Genomic DNA, 17260 nt, shown 5'->3' on the forward strand with positions numbered 1-17260 from the left:
TTTGGGGAGTGAACCAACAGAAGGAAGACCTTTCTCTCTGTCTCTCTTTCACTGTCTAACTCTGCCTGTGGGGGAAAAAAAAAAAACAAAAAAAACAAAAAAAAACCAGTGGTGGGATTCAGTTGTCACCTCCCCCAGTCCCCTGGGGCCATGGTGATGTGAAGTGCTTCTAACCTCAGAAGTAGAACCTTTAGCGGCCTCTGCTTGGTGCAGCCTGTGCTGTCGGTGCTGTGAGGGCAGCCTCATCGTCCAGGTGCTTGGTGTGGCTTGGGGAATGGGCACGATTGTCCTGCTTTTGTTCTCAGGGGCTCCAGGCCGTGCTGTGCTCCTGAGAGGTCACAGGTGCCTTAGGCCCGCTGAGCTGGTCCTTCTACGTCAGTATCAGGGTTTAGAAACCAGGTAGTTAAGGAGGCAGGGATTTGGTTTTCCACAAAGATTTTCATTTTCATTTGCAGACTTTGAGGTATTCACGAGTTTTAATTTGATTTGATGCCTTCAGACAATATGTCTGCCAAAAGGTTAAAATGGCCCGATTTCTAAGAGCTTGGTTTGTGACCCCCTTGCTTGTGTAGGTTAACAACACCTGAGGCCAGACTTTGTCCAACCCGTCGCTTTTCCTTTCCCTGGGCTCTGCTACCCCTGAGTAATCATGGGGTATCATGGTCCGATAACCATGGTCATGCTCCGACCATGGCAGGTACGGTGAGCCCAGATGGTGGTCAGGTGCAGAGTGGTGGGGGAGGCGGATACAGCCGACTGTGATTGGGTGTTGATTTCCTCTCCTGTTAGTTGTGAGTCTTCACGTCTCTGGGGCTCACTTACTTCACTCAAAAAGAGGTGTGTGATGAGCATAACTGTTCCACAGGGCGCTGTGAAGAGTGAATGAGTCTGCACGAACTGGGGTACGGAGCAGTGGCTGGAACAGTGACTGCTTGGTAAATGTTAGCCACTGTCACGCCTTCGCATTTGTTTTTTGTGCCGTCCTTCGGCTTTCCTCACATTGCGCGATGCATTTTTGCCACATTTCTCTCTTAAAATAGACCGTATGCTGACAGTTCTGTCGTTTGATGAGGCCCTGCCCTTTCTAGCGTTATTGCACTAACCTTGACTGCACTTGGAATCATGGTGGATACTAATCACGGAGGCGTCAGTGGTTAGTGGTGGCGCTGATTTGTAGCGGCTTATGAGAGTGGATTGTTAAGCTTTGAGGAATTTTGTGTTACAGTAGTGGTAGCGCGAGATCAGCCAGGGAGGGAACATTTACACTCCAGGGATTGGCGCACAATGCTGCAGCCGTCTCTCTGTGTTGTCTGTTATATTGCCTCGCAGTAGACGTGGACACCTGGCCGGGTGTGTAGATTTGCCATGTCTGCTGTCACAGAGAATGTTACCATCTCACAGGTGGGAGGTTGGGAGCCCAACATCAAGCTATCAGTGGGAACGGCTCCTTTTCAGGGCTGGGAAGGAAGGATCTGGAATGTTCCAGGCCTCTCTGTTTGGCTTACAGATGGCCTTTTCTTCTCATGTCTCTCCACCTGGTTTCCTTCTGTGCCTGTCTCTGTGTCCACATTTCCCCTTTGTGTCAGGACAGCAGCACTAGTGGATTTGGGCCCACCTTGTTGACTTTACTTTCACTTGATTGCCTTTGGAAAGGCCCTGTGAAATGCGGGTGCTAGGACTTGCAATATGGATTTTGTAGGGGCACAATCCAACTCATAAGGTAGGGCAGGGACCTCCCCCCTCCTCCATGCATTTATCCCTATGTTCATTGTACAGTAACAGGCATATTGACTTGACTTGAAACACCATTTGGTGATGCTTTTTTATATAAAGTTTTAAAATTCATTTTTCTATGAATCTCAGAGACGATTGTTTTAAAAGCAGCTATTTCCCAGGATAATATCAGTATTAGTATTTATAGAGGAAAAACCCGAGTAGAGAAAGATTATTTTAGGCTGTCTGAGGCAGGCTTGAGCTTATGGACTCAAAGCATCTAATCCGAGTGAAATAGTCTTGATGTTTTGTCTTTTGTTAAGAAAGTGCTTTTAATCATGCATTAAAAAATATTTGCAATGGATTTTCATTGATCTGAGTGTATTGTGAGGTTGAGAGCCCTCCTCGGGATTATGTAAGCCTTCGAGAAGAACTCTTCCCTATTCCCCAAGGCAGATTTGAGGTCAGGTAATGACTTTGTGGTTTTGATATTGGAAAAAGTCATTTTTGAAGCACAGGGAACTTTTTTTTTGAATTTACCATGTTAGAATGATTCTTTCACATGTACAGATATAACTAGGGGGTGACATTTCCACTGTCTCCACATCCAGAGCGTGTCTATATGGAATACATTTTTAAAAAAGATTTATTTTATTTTTTTGAAAGAATTACAGAAAGAGGTAGACCTAGAGAGAGAGAAAGAGGTCTTCCATCCGCTGGTTCACTCCCCAAATGGCCACAATGGCCAGAGGGGGCCTTGGGCCCTCTTCTATTGCCTTCCCAGGCGTTAGCAGAGAGCTGGATCAGAAGTGGTGCAGCCGGGACTTGAACCGGCACCCATATGGGATGCTGGCGCTACAGGCCAGAGCTTTAACCTGCTGTGCCACAGCGCCAGCCTTTGGAATACATTTTTGAGGTTCAGTATTTCTCTTCAGAATGAGACAGACTTCTCATCATTGCCTGTTGTCGAATACATACTCAATTAGAATTCTGTTACACAAAAGTGTTTGAAATATATACTTAAACAGAAATTTTTTTTTAGGTTTTTAATAGAAAATCCTTAGCTATAAATGATACATGACAAGTATAAAAAACTGTAGTCAACTTGAATTAATTATAATTTATGTACAGTAAAGTTTATGCATTTATTAAAGGTTTATTAAGCTTATACATTTTAATGGTAGAGTGAGTCCGTTTTGGCAAGTAGACTCATCAGTACAACTGCACCCTGGGTAAGAAGCAGAACGCTTCCACCTTCCCCCAACGTCGCTGTGCCTCTTGCTGTCATTTCTCCCTTTCTCCACCTCCCACACCAAGCGGTGGCTGCTCTCACCTCTGTCGCTGGAGGACAGTGGCTGGGTTCCACGTACATGGAATCTTCTTGGTGTGTATTCTTTCATGTCCAGCTCCTTTAACTCGGCATGGTGTCATGAGTGTGGTCATGCCATTGCTTGTCCAGTGGTATGTGCGTTGTATGAATATACCAAAACCTGTTTAGCCAGCCAGTTGCCAAGCGCTTGGATTGTTTCTGCTTTTGGCTATTTCTAGTAAAGCTGCTAAGAACATTCTTGCACTATCTTTTTGTGGGAACATGATTTTATTTTGAGCGAATACTTGGGAGTAGAGTCTTTGGGTTATGTGGGTAAGTGTACATTTAACTGTATGAGAAACAGCTAACCACTTTCCCTAGTGTTCCACAGTTTCACTGTCCTGCCAGCAGTGTATCAACTCTTGGTGGTGTCTGTCTTTGTAGCGTTAACCAATGTAGTGAGTATGCATTAGTCTGTAATGTTTTAAAAAGATAAAAAGATACATTTATTCAGCATCGTGATCATACTATTATAACATTTATTTATGTAGTTTTTTATTATTTAAAGATTTTAATTTATTTATTTGAAAGGCAGAGTTACAGAGAGACAGAGGCAGAGAGAGAGAGGAAAGTCTTCCATCCACTGGTTCACTCCCCAGTTGGCCACAATGGCTGGAGCTGGGCCAATCCAGAGCCAGGAGCCAAGAGCTTCTTACGGGTCTCCCACACGGGTGCAGGGGCCCAAGCAATTGGGTCATCTTCCACTGCTTTCTCAGGCCATAGCAGAGAGCTGGATCGGAAGTGGAGCAGCCAGGACTAGAACTGGCACCCATATGGGATGCCGGCGGTGGCTTTACTTGCTAGGCCATAGTGCTGGCACCTATTACAATATTTAGCAATCAACAGCACGGGTACAAAAAAAGAAAAAAATTTTTAAATTTTTTATTTATTTATTTATTTTACAGGCAGAGTGGACAGTGAGAGAGAGAGACAGAGAGAAAGGTCTTCCTTTGCCGTTAGTTAACCCTCCAATGGCCGCCGCGGCTGGCGCACTGCGCTGATCTGATGGCAGGAGCCAGGTACTTCTCCTGGTCTCCCATGGGGTGCAGGGCCCAAGCACTTGGGCCATCCTCCACTGCACTCCCTGGCCACAGCAGAGAGCTGGCCTGGAAGAGGGGCAACCGGGACAGAATCTGGCGCCCCGACCGGGACTAGAACCTGGTGTGCCGGCACCGCAAGGCGGAGGATTAGCCTATTGAGCCATGGCACCGGCCAAAAAAATTACTTTAAAACCTTTTTGTTGGAACGCTTTTTACTTTCCACAAAACAGAAAGTAAAATAACCAGTTATAAATATAATCCTCAGATTTTTCTGCCAACACACGTGAGTGTTGTATAAAAACATGTCATCTTTGTAGCAGCGAGGCCCTGCCACCACTCTGCTTGGCCCAGTTCACAAGTCTGCTGTGACCTGTAGCTTTCCTGCCCCTTCTCTGCCCTCCTCTCCTTCTAAGCTTTGTTTCCTGACAGTCATTAAGACCTTTGCCACTGCCTCAGCTCCTGTTCCTACCATCTAGTAGGAACCTTGATTTCATGGTTTGGCAAAGTAGTGCATGCCACCACAGGGGACAGAGCTTCTGCCTCCAGAGTTTGCTCCCTTTGTGGACCCAAAATGTGAAGCTTGATTGTTGAATTGCCAAATTATTTTGGCTTCAACCACCTCCAACATTGCTTCCATCATTACCAAATCCATTGTAACCATCCCCACTGCCACTGTATCCACCACCACCTTGGCTGTCACCAAAGCCACCGCAGCCACTGACGTTTCCTCCAAAACCAAAGTTGTCATGACCCACGACCCCCAGCGAAGTTTCCAGAACCACTCCAGCCTCTTGGCGTGGAGGCAGCTCTGGCCGTCTCTGGCTTCGACAGGATCTTCCTGACTTCTCACTCGTGACCATTCACGGTATGGTATTTCTGCGTGACAGTCTTGTCCTCAGAGTCATGGTCATCAGGGGTCAGTCATGATCTCAGTCACTTGGATTTTCCCACCTTGTTACAAAACCATCTCTGAGGTGATGTTCGTCACCGTCTTCTTTAATGCCGCCAGCAGAGATCTTCACAGTTAGATGGTCACCACCTCTTTGAGGTTCTTTTCATGAGGCTGCCCTCTCTGGTTCCACAGCTCTTGCGTCCACCTTTTGTGGCCTTGTGTTCATGGCTGCATTCATGTTCTCCACGGCGGTGCAGGTGACAAACCCAAAGCCCCTGGAGCACGTGGTGTTTGGATCTCTCATCACCACAGTCTGCGAGCGTTCCCATTGCTCCTCAGACTCTCACTGATGGTTTCAAAGCCCAGCCTTCCCATGGAGAGCTTCCTCAGATTTATTTTTTAAAAAAACATTTATTTATTTATTTGAAAGTCAGAGTTACACAGAGGAGATGCAGAGAGAGAGAGGGAGAGAGGTCTTCTATCCGCTGGTTCACTCCCCAGTTGGCTGCAACGGCCAGAGCTGTGCCGATAGGAAGCCAGGAGCCAGGAGCTTCTTCTGGGTCTCCCATGCGGGTGCAGGTGTCGGGGTCTCAAGCCCGAGACTGGCCCCTGACCAGCAGGGGCCAGTGCAGACACTCACCAGCAAGGCGAACGGGAGAGGTCAGGTCGACGGGTGCTGAACACACCACCAGCACCCGTGAGTTCTGTCGAAGCAGGAACCGCTTTATTGAAGAAGTATGTAGGCTTGTAAAGCTTACAAAAGGCATGTGCAGTAGGGGAGCCAGTCAGTGCAAAGGTCATGCAGGCGTGGGTGGGCCACGCACAGGGGCACCTTAAGCAAAGTGTAGGGATCACGCACTGTCCACGTGTCCGAAACTAAAGCGGACCTGTCCCTGCCGGTGGTCTGATCTTAAGTAGCTTAATTGCAGCAGCCGCAGACGTGCCCCTCGAGCACCTGCAGGCGCCATGTTGTAATGGAGATTCAAGGCAGTGCCCAATGTGCTGGAGCCCAAGGACTCGGGCCATCTTCTCCTGCTTTCCCAGGCCACAGCAGAGAGCTGGACAGGAAGTGGAGCAGCTGGGACACGAACTGGTGCCCACATAGGATGCCAGCAGTCAGGCAGCGGCTTCACCCGCTACACTACAGCGCCGGTCGTGAGCTTCTGCAGATTTAAGAGGAGACGTGATGGCCCTGGGAAGAGAGACTTTGATGATGCGTCCTTGCCAGTGTCCATGGGCAGAAGGATCCGTTTTGGTTTTGATTTGTTTTTTCTTGATGATCAGTGATAGTTTCATATGTTGATAGGTTTTACTTGTGTATCTTCTATTGCCCATTTTAAGACTTGGATGGCTTGTGTTACCAGAATTCTTTATACATTCTGAATAAAATCCTTTGTCAGATACATGGGTCGTGAATATTTTCTCCCATTCCGAGGCTTGTTTATTAAATTGATCGCTTTGGAAGAACACAAGGTTTTACTTTTTATGAAGTCAGACTTATCAATTTCTTTTTCTGTGGTTAGTGCTTTTTGTATTCTGAGCAGTCTAGCCTACTCCAGGGTCATGAAGATATTTCTTCTGGAAGCTCTATGGTTTTAACTTTTACTTTTAGCTCTGTTATATATTTTGATTTAATTTTGTGGTATGAGGATATGACATAGGAGTTCAGTTTCATTTTCCATCATATAATTACCAGTTGTTTCTGCACCATTTTTAGAAAATATTTTTTGCCTTTATTGAATTTTGTTGGTGCCAAAAGGCTTTGTTCTGAGTTTGACTTTGATTTCTATGTCCCTATAATGGATATTTTAGACATTGACTTTCTAGAATGTCATTTTAAAAAGATTTATTTGGTCTTGTTGTTTGTGTCAGAAGTTATTTGCTGCATTTCAGAAATGCGTGTTGGGGTGGGAGCACCAGAGACGCCCTGTGGTTTCACTGTAATAGAGCCAGGTGAACGCAGAATGGATGCCCGAGTGCTTGGTGCATGTGTAGCTGAGCTAACGCAGTCTGTAGAACGTTCAGCAAAGCACATACGTATTGCGCAGTTGGTACCTTCTTGAGTCATCTGTTTTAGAGTCCAGCAACTTTAATTACGTTCTCTTAGCTTTTTAACTTTAAAGATGGTGTTAGTGTGCAGGAACTTTTCTAGAATATTGGTTTCCTCTTATTTGATGACTGCTTTTAGATGACGGCCAAGTAACTTCTGCGTGTACTTGTGAAATCAAAATGCTTGGTGCCTGTTCCCAGGCATTTCAAACATCAGAAGTGGGTGAGGTGGGGCTGGCGTTCTGCTACCATGGATTAAGGTACCACCTGTAACACTGGCATCCATTTGGGAGCTCCTTGCTAGTGTATCTGGGAAAGCAATGGATGATGACCTAACGAGTCAGGTCCTTGTCAACCACATGGCAGACCTGGATGGAGTTCCAGGCTCCTGGCTTTGGCCTGGCCCAGCGCTAGCATTCGTGGTCTTTTGGGGAGTAAACCTGTGGATGAAAGATCTCTCTCCCTCTCTGTAAATTCTGCCTTTCAAATAAATAATAAAATAAATCTTAAACAAACAAGAAGTAGGATAAGTGGTATTTGGGAGGGACCTTGGTTTCTGGAGTCACTTGCAGGCAGCTTTATCCAGCCTTCATCTTCATTCTCTGGCATGGAAAAGCTGCTGTCAGAGAACACATGTGGTTGCCGTGGGGAGCGACCCTTGTTACCAGCATCACCTCTGCTGCCATGGGGAACCACCCATCTTGCCGGCACCACCTCTGCTGCTGTGGGGAGCCACAGCTGTTCTGAAGCCCATCCCCATCTTAAAGAGCCACAGTAATATTACAGTAGCTGATGCTGTGTATTAGACATTGTTTTTAAGATTTTATGTTTAAATGGAATGCCTTAATCTTCACAGACAGTCTTGTGAGAAAGCCACGATTTTTTAAAAGATTTATTTATTTATTTATTTAAAGGAGATACAGAGAAATCACAGGAGGGAGTTAGGAGGGCAGAGAGAGAGAAGGAGAAAGGGAGGGAGGTAGCTTCCTTCAGCTGGTTCACTCCCTAAGTGGCCACAACAGCTAGGACGGGGTCAGGCTACAGCCAGGAGCCTGGAAGTTCCTCCGTGTCTCACGTCGGTGGCAGGGCCCCAAGCACTTGGGCCATCTTCCACTGATTCCCCACGGTCGTTAGCGGGAAGCTGGATTGAAAGTGGAGCATCTGGGACTGTAACTGGCAGTCATATGGGATGCCCACATTATAGGAAGCTACTTAACCCACCACTGCACGATACCATCCCCAAAGCGACTACCATTTTAAGACAGACTTGTGGAAGGGGCAGGGGAGGCGGACGGGGTAAGCACTTGTCCTGGGTCAGATGACTCTGAAGTGGCACAGCTGGGACTGGGTGCACTTCATGGCTCCAGCACCGTGTGAGGCAACCCCTCAGGGAACACACGGGGAAACGGCGGCCCCTCGCCTCATTTCTGCTCTCAACTTAAAAAAGTGATGTTTTATGCTACAACTGACATTATGTTGGTCAGTATCTTGTGAAATTTCTTTCCCTCCCATTGTGTGTTAAAGTTTGCATTTCCCTCTCTGACAGTAAAATTTCTGACAAAAGCGTGTGTTCTTCCTTCCAAGAACCAGTTTTGTTTCTAGAATGTCAGTTTGCAGCCACAGCTGTCATATCCAGCAGAAAGCCCTGCACCCCTAGCATGGCTTATTCTGGGCAAGTGGCTTAGAGGGGGCGTGGCTTGGTCCCCCCTAAACAGGAGCAGGTACCCAGGGCTGGGGGCAATGAACGTGCAGGCGGGTGGTGCAAAGATCGTAGTGGCGAGAGGATGGAAAAATAAAATAGTGACCAGGGGACCTGCATCCTTAGGGAGGGTGTCCAGGACTGGGGAGGAGGCGTGGAGGTCTGGACGGTGGGCGCTGTGCGGGCCCCTCCCTGCCGTGTTCCCGCCCCTCAGGTCCGCCCTTCCCCTCCCACTCCTGGTCCTGAGTGCGCTGACCTCACTGCAGATACAGGTGTTTTCCCGTCATGTTTGCCAGCACAGATTAGACGCTTTTTGATGGAACTTTGCCTTTTGAAAAGAAGGTAAAAGTAGTTAAACAAATAAAATAAAAAAGAAGGTAAAGAGAGCAGGTGAACAAAAATACAAGCTGTGTGAAGAAGGGCAAGTGAAGTCCAGAGAAGGGAAAGAACCAGAGAACTTAGGAAGGCGTGAGTGTGTCCAGTACAGACTTCTGACTTATAATCATCCCATCTCTTCTGCCTTTTGGTTTAAATTTTAAAAAAAGATTTAGATTGATTGATTTATTTGAAAAGCAGAGTTAGTTACATAGAAGGAGAGACAGAGAGACACCTTCCATCCACTGGTTTACTCCCAAGATGGCTGCAATGACTGGGGCTGGGCCATGGCGAAGGCAGGAGCCAGGAGTTTCTTCAGTGCCTCCCATGTGGGTGGCTGGGGCAGAGACTTGGGCCATCTTCCAGTGCTTTCCCAGGTGAATTATCAGGGAGCTGGATCAGAAGTGAAGCAGCCAGGACCCCGAATAGTGCCCATATGGGATGCCAGCACTGCAGGCGGCAGCTTAAACTATTGAGCTACAGCACTGGGCCCTTGATTTAAATTTTTTAAAAATTTCTTTGAATGGCAGAGAGATAGAGACAGAAACAGACAGACAGAGATCTTCCATTTAAAAGCAGAGGCTGGGCCGGGCCAAGTCTGGAAGCCTGAAACTCCATCTGGGTCTCCCACATTGTGGCAGTGAAGCTGTGTTGGAAGCAGAGCCGGAACTCAGACCAGTCACTCTGGTATGGGGTGCAGATGTCCCAAGCAGTGTCTTAACCCCTGTCCCAGTGCCTCTCCTGGCCTTCTAACCAACCCAGTCCCTGTGCATGCGGCCTGGAGGGGCCCTGTGGAGTTCCGCTGTGGGGAAGTTCTCAGTCTTCCGTGTCTACCCAGAGGCCTGTCCTCTGAGGCTTGGTCCTCATGTGTCTCAGGCCTCTGACCCTCAGAGGCAGCCTAGCCCTAAATCCACATTTAATGTTTGGTCTCCTGTGGAAACTTGGGAAGGGTCATTTCACCTCTGCCGTGTGAGGAGAGCCCCTCCTGGTCTGCAGGATCCCTGACAACTCCTTTGTCTCCCCCTTGGGCTGGTCTGAAGCAGACTCAGCCAGCCAGCATCACACTGGGGCTTGCCACCAGCTTTGCTCGGTGTTGACCCTGTGGACTCAGTGGGGGCCGCCATCTGCCTAACACGCGCCTGTGTGCTGTGTCTGTTCCTCTCTACACAGCCAAAGACTCCTTTCCCTTTTGAAAACACGAGTTCTTACTTAAAAGTGTTTCCATTGAAAGTGGGTTTGTCAGCTCATCTAAACGCTAAGCTTGAAGGAAGGTTGAGTGGGGTCAGGCTGCCTTGAGGGCTTGGCTCTTGTTTCTCATCTTAGGTCTCTAAGATGGCAGGGTGGCTCCGTGCTCTGTCCGCGCTGTCTCCAAGTTGAAGTCCAGGGAGCTTCTGCATAACCCTGAATCCACTCTTCTATTTTCCTCTCTCTCTCTCTCTCAAAAGACTTCTTTATTTATTTGAAAGGCAGAGAGAGCGAGAGCAAGGGAGAGAGTGTGTGTGTGTGTGTTAGAGTTTTCTCTTTTTTAGATAAATGGTTTTAGTTTTTGAGTAAGTTATGTACTCCGTTAGTTCAGAACCTTAGAAGTGTTATAGAAAGGTTCAGGTTGAGAGAGTATGCTTCCGTCCTGCACCCAGACCATTCATTGCATTTTGCTTCATTGTCTCATTCAACACTTTGATCTCATGTCTGTCTTTCCTGATAATAAAATCTGTTCCAGCAGGGGCCGATGCTGTGGCTTACTTGGTTAATCATCCGCCTGCGGCGCCGGCATCCCATGTGGACGCCAGGTTCTGGTCCCAGTTGCTCCTCTTCCAGGCCAGCTCTCTGCTGTGGCCCGGGAGTGCAGTGGAGGATGGCCCAAGTGCTTGGGCCCTGTACCCCATGGGAGACCAGGAGGAAGCACCTGGCTCTTGGCTTTGGATCAGCACAGTGCCGGCCATGGCGGCCATTTGGGGAGGGAACCCACGGAAGGAGATCTTTCTCTCTGTCTCTCTCTCTCACTGTCTGTAACTCTACCTGTCAAATAATAATAATAAAAAAAATCTGTTCCAGCGTTTTCTTGATATTTACACCTGTCTAGCATGTACATCCAGGCGGTTTTTTCAGCCATCCTTTTCCTTTTAACCTTTTTGAATTTGATTTGTACTCCAATTTATAATGTGGAGGGTTTTTTTTTTCCTAATCCAGTCTGAGGTTAATTTTCTTTTCATAGGTGAGTTTAGCTCATTTCATTTGTTGATACATCAGATGTCGTTGATATTAGCTTAATCATGTTACTTTGTATTTTCTGTCTTAAGTCTTTTAAAGACTCTTTCACTAAGTAGTCTGTCTTCCTTGCTGTTTTTATGGAATTATTCTGACACTTTTGTTCCAATGGTTATTTTATACTCTTAATTTCACATAATGCCATTCGTCTGAGAAAATGGTGAGCGTTCCCTGCTGTGGACATCGATAAAATTGATGAATTTCATTGTAGCTGTGCTCTATTGTGTGTCTCAGTCAGTATCCACTTCATTCTAATGACAGAGCCAGGAAGCTTGGGAGTGAGTCAGGACTGTTACTACCATGAGTAAGCACAGCCGAGGAGACCTGTGCGAGTCCCCAGCAGGTGGCCAGCCTCTAACAGGGGTCTATACAAATTAGGTTCTAAAGTCAGCACAGGTAGAGAATTGGTAAGCTAGCGTTTGTTAGTCCACGGGTGATGGTCAGTTCACATCCTCTGTAGCTGGCCTGTCGTTTGACACCAGAATCACCAATTTTATGTCCAGGTTGACATTAAAAAATAAAATTGGATCTGAAGTCCCCTGTCTTAGTATGGGCTGAATGCTTGTTGAGACAAAGTTTATCACCATTGAATTTTTCAAAAGCAGTATATTTGGCAACAACAGACAAGTCACATGTGAAAAGATTTTGTTTCAAGGGTAAAATGATTTGAATTTACCATAACTCTTAAATTAAGAAATCTGCAAAAAGATAGAGATTTTATGTAGTAACTTTACCAGTTTTTACAAAGCATGTTTACGTGAGCATGTTTAACATACAGGTTGCAGAACCATGAAGCTGACATTCTTGTAATGCTCTGGGAAAGCCTCAAGGATAACAGACAAGTCCGTTTTTATCAAATTTAATGCATCTCAATCCTTATCTGCTCATCAAACAAAACCTTAATTAGAACTGTAATTGAGTAAGCAGCTGCCTCTTGTATACACTCCTATAAACTTGTTTGAAAACATCCTAGAGCTCATGTAAGGTCATTCATTGCTTTTCGGGTTGCTAAATGGTAACTTTGCTGCAGGCTTCAAAAATCCAGCTATAAAGGGAATCGACAGCAAGATAAAAATTGGTAAGAGCTTTGCAGCAGTAAACCTGATACTCTGTCCCCAGTGGATTAGGTAGACGTAAAATCCCACTTCAGCACTGCAGACGGGAGAAAACCCTCCCTCTTAGTTCCTTCGAGTCAGCTCGTGCCTGCCCAGGCTTAAAGCCTTCAGAGCCAGGTGTTTTGGGTTTGGATGTCTGTGAATCTTACCTCTTTATGACTTTGGACCTTGTACTTAATGTCTCAAAGTTCAGTCTGCTAATGCTTAAAAGGAGAGAGAGCAGTAAATCTGGGCCTGTATTCGTTCACTCGTTTGTCCATTCAGCACAACCGTAGAGATCAGTACCTTCTCTTCTAGGCCCTGTTCCAGACGTGGGGACAGCGGGAGTGAAACTGACAGAAGTTCGTGTCATCGGGGATTCTAGTGAGGAATGCCATTTTACACAGGGTGACTGAGAAGGGGCTCACTGAGCTCTTTTTTTTTTTTTTTTTTTAATTAAATTTATTTGAGGGGCCGACACTGTGGCGTAGTGGGATAAGTCTCCCCCTGTGGCACCAACATCCTATATGGGCCCCAGTTCATATCCCAGCTGCTCCTCTTTGGATCCAGCTCTCTGCTATGGCCTGGGAAAACAGTGGAAGATGGCCCAAGTTGTTGGGTCCCAGCACCAACATGGGAGACCCAGGAGAAGCTCCTGGCTCCTGGCTTCAGATCAGCTCAGCTCTGGTCTTTGTGGCCATTTAGGGAGTGAACCAGTGGATGGAAGGCCTCTCTCTCTCTCTCTCCCTCTCCCTCTCCCTCTCCCTCTCCCTCCCTCCCTCCCTCCCTCCCTCTCTGTCTGCCTTTCAAATAAAATAAATCTTTTTTTTTTGTTTTTTTTTTTTTTTTTTAAAAAAGCACCTAATCAGAAACAGAACATACGGATAACCCAGAGGCTGCTTCCACGTACCCCCTTTCTGTGATTGTCCTCCTTGAAAAGGTTTTTCTATATATAACCTTTTTTCCTGGTTTTGAATGTCATGTGAGGGAAGGCTGTTGTGGTGCAGCAGATTAAGTTGCCACTTGGGACGCCTATATCCCTTCTTGGAGTGCTGGTTCGAGGCCTGGCACCTCTGCTTCTGAACCACCTTCCTCCTAGTGCATCCTGGGAAGCAGAGGATGATGGCCCAAATGCATGTGGGAAACCCAGATGGAGTCCTGGGCTCCCAGCCCTGGCTAGTAAGTGAGATACCTCTGTCTCTGTTCTCTCTTTCTCTCTTTGTTACTCTGCCTTTTCAGTAAGATGAAAATAAGGAAACTTTAAAAAAGAAAAGAATTTCTCATCAATGAAATTCTTGTGTTGCATACTACTTTTTTTTTAAAGAAAGAATTCTCTCTCTCAAGATTTATTTTATTTATTTGAAAGACAGAGTTAGAGAGAGAGAGAGAGAGGTCTTCTATCTGCTGATTGACTCCCCAAATGGCTGTAACGGTCAGAGCTGTGGCGATCCGATCCGAAACCAAGAGCTTCTTCAGGTCTCCCACATGGGTGCAGGAGCCCAAGGACTTGGGCCATCTTCTGCTGCTTTCCCAGGCACTTTAGCAGGGAGCTGGATCAGAAGTGGAGCAGCTGGGATGCAAATTGGCAAGTGGTGGCTTAACCTGTTCCATGCTGGCCTATTTGTGTGTCTTAAGAACTCTGCTTATCTTAATATAAAACATTTCTTTATATTTCTTTTTTTTAATTAATTAATTTATTTGAGAGGTAGAGTTACAGACAGTAAGAGGGAGAGAAAGAGAGAAAGGTCTTCCGTCCATTGGTTCACTCCCCAATGGCCACAATGGCCGGAGCTGCACCGATTCAAATTTATTTTATTAACCAGGAGCTAGGTGCTTCTTTCTGGTTTCCCATGAGGGTGCAGGGACCCAAGCACTTAGGCCATCTTTTACTGCCTTTCCAGGCCACAACAGTGAGCTGGACTAGAAAGAGGAGTGGCCGGGACTAGAACCAGCGCCCATATGGGATGCCGGCACTGCAGGCGGAGGATTAACCTACTGCGCCACGGCGCCGGCCCCTAGTTCTATATATTTATTCCGGATACTTTATATGATTTTCCTGAACTTCTGGTAGAGAAGCATTGGTTCAAGAATAGTTTTTTAACTTAACAACTCTAAAAGTGCTTTTAAAAAATTGAAAGTGTTACTTATGAAACAGTTCAGTTCACACATTCTGAATCCGCTGAGTTTGGAATGTGGCGGTTCGATGTGATTGTGTAACCAGCGCACAGTCATGGTGTGGGACAGTTCTTTGACCCCAGTAAACTTCTGCATGTCCCTTTTCAGTCTGATGCCCTCCCCTCACATCTGGTCCCAGGAAAGTATTAGTTTTTCTTTTTTTAAAATCAGTTTTATCTTTTCTAGAATTCCATATACATCGGCTGTTAATGTGTATAGGCATGTTAGTTTGATGTCTTTCTTTGTAATGATTTTTTGATTTGCCCACTTTGCTGCATGTTGTCCAGTATTTGGACCTCTGGTAGCTCACTTTCCCTGGGCTCTGTTCTCTGTTCCTTATTTGTTTGTTTACTTTCACTCTGTTATTCCTGTCCTACTCACTCTGGGTTCTATTCGCAAGACTTTCTCCGTAGCGTGAAATTTTGTCTTGTAGAGTGCTGGGTGGCCTTTTTGAGTTTGTAGGGTGTAGAGTTCTCACCCCTTCAGACCTTACTCTGTGTTCTCACTATTAGTCTTGTGTACAGCCCCACACCTGGTGCTGCTAACTTCTGCCACACTTTTTAGGGAGCACGTGGCTACTTTGTGGCGGTTCTGTGCTGGGTGTTGAATACCCTGTTGTTTATATTGGCGTCTTCCCCACAAACACGGATAGCACATGTGTTGTATGCTTGTCTGTTATTTAACCATGCCTACTTCTCTTTGGATGCTCTTAGGGGTATCTTAAGATACAGTAGTATTGTACCTATTGTCTGTGTGTTTTAGTTTAGCTCTTTATTTCTCTGTGTTTTTGTGGCAGAATTTGAGGATACTGAAAAACTATTATGAATATGAAAAAAAATGAGGAAGTAACATTTTATTGTAAAAATTATAAATCCTTACTGAATTTATAAAATGGTGCATTCCTTTCTTCCTCTTTATGCTGTTGAGGAGGGTGGATAAGTTCTTTGTGGTGAAGCGTTGCCGTCGTGTGTCTGTCTGTGTCTGTCTATATCCTTGGTGTCTTTTCTGTTGTCTGCTGTCTCAGGTGCACACCAAGAGTTGGAGCCTGATTTACGTGTGCCGCATGCTTGTGAAAATTACATGCGTGTTTTATTCGTTTGTTTTTGTGAAGGACAAGCGAATGAGAATAATCTCACTTTTTAAGCCCAAAGTGTTTCAGAATTGTAACCTGGCTGTTGGGCAGGACAGGTAATTAGACTTTGCTGTTGATTTTGTGCAAGGCATGGCAGTTGCACTTGCACGCTAGAGCACAGACTCTCTGTACAGTAAAGAAGGACGAAATCGAAAGGCCGCTTTCTTGAGCTGGTGCTGGGGATTATTTCGGGTCCTTCTCAGCGTTGTGCAGAGACCAACGAAAGGTCCTGCATTGTGAGCCGAAGCAGAAAATCTGGAATCCTTCTAAATCCTCTTCACTCAGGCACTCATAGTACGGCTGGTTTTACAAATCCCTCCTGTGTCCGCAGAACAGTAGACGCACTCGTATCAGAATACGTAAGAGAAGCGTGCAAGCAGCTGTCAGGCTCTGCCCATTGTCTGCTGGTTCTGTCACATCACCACCCGGGTCCCAGGGTTGAGGCGGGGGTTCTGTAACTTGAGCGCACTTCAGAATCCCCGGTTGCTGGGCTCCACCTTAGTGTTTCTGTTTCAGATAAAGACAGGAGGAGAGGGGCCAGCACAGCGGGTAAGGCTGCCACCTGCAGTGCCTGCATCCCACGTGGACGCCAGTTCGAGTCCCGGCTGCTCTACTTCCGATCCAGCTCTCTACTATGGCCTTGGAAAGCAATGGAGGATGGCCCAAGCACTTGGGCCCCTGCACCCTCATGGCTGACCTGGAGGAGGCTGCTATCTCCTGACTTTGAATCCAGGAGGCAGGAGCCAGGAGCCAAGAGCTTCTTGGAGGTCTCCCTTGCAGGTGCAGGAGCCTAGACACGTGAGCCATCTTCCACTGCCTTCCCAGGCCGTAGCAGAGAGCTGGATCAGAAGAACAGCTGGGACAGGAACTGGTGCCCATATGGGATGCCGGCGCCACAGATGGAGGCTTAGCTTGCACCACAGCACCAGCCCTCAGTATTTTTTGTTTTGTAGAATGATATCAGTGCATACTTTGACAATCCAAGAAAGTGGCTTAAGGGAGTGTTTAGTATAATTGCTACCTGTAAAGCCAGGCAGGGGGGCCGGCACTGTGGCATAGTGGGTGAAAAAAAAAAAAAAAGGAATCGTAAATGGTTATTTAACTGACTGTGCCACAATGCCAGGCCCAGAGGGATTTTTTAAATTTTTACTGCTGCTAAGTATTCCACTTGTTCAAACTTAAATTGCATATATTTTTGTGTGTGAGTGAAGTTAGAAATACAGTTTGATTTTCCATCCGACCATTAATAAAGGATTAATAACCTTCATTTATAGAACATTTCATCCTTCTCCACTGATTCACAGTGCTACCATAACTGTGCATCACACTGCTGTCCACGTGAGGCCTCTCCTTGGCTGTCCAGTTCTGCTCCGCTGACTTCTTGTCCATCTCCACGTGAGCCCCACAGGATCTCCATTCCCATGGCTCGGTATCAGTATCTGAGAGGCAAAGCC

The 17260-nt window shown here is 46.4% G+C and overlaps 1 protein-coding gene across 3 annotated transcripts in view; it reads left to right on the forward strand.

Annotated features, from left to right (window-relative positions):
- MSH3 (mutS homolog 3) overlaps positions 1-17260 on the forward strand; it is a 174314-nt gene that overhangs the window by 42429 nt on the left and 114625 nt on the right. The window lies entirely within an intron of this gene.

This window comes from Oryctolagus cuniculus, chromosome 14 (assembly GCF_051225735.1).
Source record: "Oryctolagus cuniculus isolate XC-2025 breed Fujian yellow rabbit chromosome 14, ASM5122573v1, whole genome shotgun sequence".
Classification (NCBI taxonomy): domain Eukaryota; kingdom Metazoa; phylum Chordata; class Mammalia; order Lagomorpha; family Leporidae; genus Oryctolagus; species Oryctolagus cuniculus.